Source organism: Triticum aestivum, unplaced genomic scaffold (genome assembly GCF_018294505.1).
Source record: "Triticum aestivum cultivar Chinese Spring unplaced genomic scaffold, IWGSC CS RefSeq v2.1 scaffold98544, whole genome shotgun sequence".
Classification (NCBI taxonomy): Eukaryota; Viridiplantae; Streptophyta; class Magnoliopsida; order Poales; family Poaceae; genus Triticum; species Triticum aestivum.
In genome coordinates this window covers 1-3556 of record NW_025231321.1, presented here as the reverse complement: position 1 = coordinate 3556, position 3556 = coordinate 1, and the positions used below count along the sequence as shown (strand labels likewise).

Sequence of the window (3556 nt, the reverse complement as noted above, 5' to 3'; positions counted from 1 at the left end):
TCCGAAAATACTTGTCATCAAAATGGATAAAAGGAGATGTATGTATTTTCGGACGGAGGGAGTAACATCAAAAGCAATGATGATTTCTGCCCAGCTACAATGGTACCTCTTTTACTATAGAAGGGTGTCCTCAGGACAAACTGCATAAACTGCTTAGACCACACAAATGTTGCGCAGTTTGCATATGGATTAGCTGCTTTAGGGCGTCAACTTCAAGTGTTGAAGGTCATTGAAGAACCTAAAATTGAACAGCGTCCTCCTTTGGCCGATGATCTGATGGATTTCTATGAAAGGATGGGTGATACATTAACCATCCAGTATGGTGGTTCTGCTGCTCACAGCATGGTTAGCATCTTGTTATGTCTGTAACTCGTGAGTAACATAATCTGCGTAACACAAATCTTGAAATAGGGCTCTTTTGAACTAAAACTTAGTATGCATACTCTGGAAGGTGTGCACTTGTGTACTACTACTCCGTCCCATAATGTAAGACTGTTTTGAAAGCTAACCTAGCTTGCAAAAACGTCTTACATTATGGGACGGAAGGAGTACTATTTTAATGTATTCTTTACCACCTCTGGAGTACTTCTAATTTTCTCGAGTAGTTGTAAACTTCTAATTGTCGCATCACTCTTCCCTTTTTCTATCATTTGATTTGTACATCTATTTTCCCCTCCCTGCTATTGTGTTCAGCTATCTAGCCACACATTTAAGTCAAATAAACATTAAGCCCACCTATCACCTGAAGATAGGGCTATGAAAGAGCAGTTGCTAGCTACTGTCAAGGGTCAGGTCTGTCATGCTTATCATTTTAGCAAAGGTCATGCGTACCAGGACAGTTGATACCAAATATCAAACGTTTGCTCTAACAGGTCTTCCTATGATTAAATGAAGTACCTAAATCAATTGCTACATGCACCTTTGCTCTTTGGAAACAAGTTTAGCAGTAGAGGTTGTTAATAGGGCGACGACATCTGCCACACCCAAGCACCTTGAGTGTATTTTATGAAAATGTAAATCTCAATTGTTTGTATCTGAAATTTTTGTGACTAAAATAGCAGACATTTCTTACTGATTATCGTTTTTGATAAACAAAACTTGTTGTTTTTCATTTTAAGTATTTGCTATTGTAATCATGAATATGTTTATTTCGGAATAATAATTTGTTGTTAGGCAGCCAATTCAGTAGTCAACACAAGTCCAACTTGGTATTTTAAATGCTAAGTGTAACTCTTCCATTGTAAGGGCAACTCTAACCGATCCCCTAAAAAATAGAGGAGGATCCGGCCGAGCCAAGCTTAGTGGAGTATTTTTACTCCACTAAGTTTTGGTCGGACCTAGCCAAACTCCTAAATTTAAGGGAGTAAAAACCAAATTTGCAAAGTTCAACCTAGTTTCAACCAAAATCTGCATAAGCTCAACCTAGCCAAACACATTGTCTTGACAACCGAAATTTAAACTTAAGGACGCGCCGGCGGGGCGGCGGCTTAAGGACGTGCCGCTTAAAGACGAACCACGGGCGTGACAACGGGGAGCATCGGCGATAGGATCCAGCCATTGGGAGGAGGGGGCATCGAGGAACGGCGGGGGGAGTCACCGGCAGCGGGGATGGGGGAGGAGAAGAGGCAAAGGAGGCGGAGAGGAAGATGAGAAGATGTGGCATAATTTTACTCGGCCGCCGAGCGGCGGAGTAAACATAGGGTCGGCGGAGGCGGCTGATGATAATTATTCCTCCACTATGGGGTATAGGGGATCGGTTAGGTACCGGTTACAGGAGTAAAACCGGGTTTTTACTCCTCTAACTGGTTATTGGGGATCGGTTAGAGTTGCCCTAACATGACACAGATCTTCTGTGAGAAAACAGGACAGTGGAAGGCAGCAACCCAATCCCAGTTCCTTCGAACCCTTCAGCGTTACTAAGAAGCAGGATGCTATAAATGTGTGAGCTTCTTCATGTTTGCAAAAATATCACACTCACAAAACCAATCAAAAATGCCGACATGGGTCTAATATTATTTCACACAAGATTTATCTGTTGTGTTTCCTTAAAATGCTGGTTCTTGAGTCATTTCCAGCCTCAACAAGGCAGACCGCCTCGGTGTAAGCTAGACTCAGATCAGCATTACAGTATCGGCAGGCAAGGAACTTTAAGTTAAGAAACTGGAAGGTGCTGCTCTTCCATTAACAACAACATTGCTTGATGAGCTACTGTCCAACATGTTCTGTACGCGATTAACTTTTACTTGGACACTTTTCTTGACTTCAATCAAACAGAATATCAAAGTAGAATTTCTTTTCCGATAAAGGGCGATTTCATTACTTAAAAGGTTTAAGCATTACACCCGGCGCATTATTTCAAAGTAGAAATTGTTAAATATAGTAACTTGATTCATTCCCTCATTCCATGGGCTCAAGGCCAATATGAGTCCCTACAACAATACAACCGTCTCTAACAAAAATAACATTGTGGTTCTCACTTCTTGGTCCATGTAATATTTGTCGAAAAGTTGTTACCAATCAATAAATACCCCCTAATCACAACAGATAACCATTCGATATTCACATTGTTGCATAAATTTGTAGCACATGGTTACTAAAAAATTAACTTTCACGGCAAAACCTACCCAGTACAAGTACAAGACTTAGTTAACTGCAAGAAAAAATAATGAAGCGAACAATGGCAAGACAAATGAAAATGACTAGATAAGTAGTAAATATGCACTGTATACCTTATAATTATAAGGCAAGAAGCTGACATAAGGCATGCATGTTGAAAATATTATGTAACTAATAAAACAAGCATATTATAAATCTTATTGATTTCTGCAACGTCGTCTACTATCTATATTACAAAATTGAAACAAAACCACTAGTAAAATATTAAATGGTCCCCTACAGAATGATTATGTGATTCAAGAGATAGGTTCTATTGAGTTCCAACTTCCAAGTCCAAACACACATGCAGGAGTCCATGGCCATCGTTTTATGTGGTTAATATAACTGCATAGGGTGAATCGCAATGCCATGTTAAAAGTGTGGGTTCAGTAATTCGACAAAATCTTTGAGAAATCATTTCATGCAGGTGAAATAACTACATGCTCTATGGGGCTTAGGAATGAATCGAATGATGCGGCTTGATTTTCCTGTTTCTTTTGCATTGCTTTGCATTGATGACTTTCTCTGCCCATTCTGTAAGAGATAGCACAACCAACCGGACGCACTACACGACAAAATGCTTTGGTTGGCACTGACTGTTCCAATTTGTGGTTGTCCACGGGTTGGATGTTCATGTTGTGAGTGGCACCATAGCCCATTCGAAACGTTTTCTCGTACCACATGGGAAAATGCTTTGGCTGGATTTGGCTGCCTAGTTTTCCTATCTGTGGCAGTCCAAGCGTTCGCTGTTCATGTTGTGTTTGGCGCCACAGCCCGACCGGAACGTTTTTTCCATATAGTTAGTCGGATTCTCGGGGATTAGAGCTTGTGATGTACCCGCCTCCACTTGCTAACGCACCTACGACTGACACTTAGCCATAATATGTGATGGTTCTTAGTT

The 3556-nt window shown here is 40.7% G+C and overlaps 1 pseudogene; it reads left to right on the top strand.

Moving 5' to 3' along the window:
• The first annotated feature begins 58 nt into the window (after positions 1–58).
• Positions 59–2167, top strand: LOC123175789 (phosphoinositide phosphatase SAC2-like; annotated as a pseudogene).
• Positions 2168–3556: the final 1389 nt, after the last annotated feature.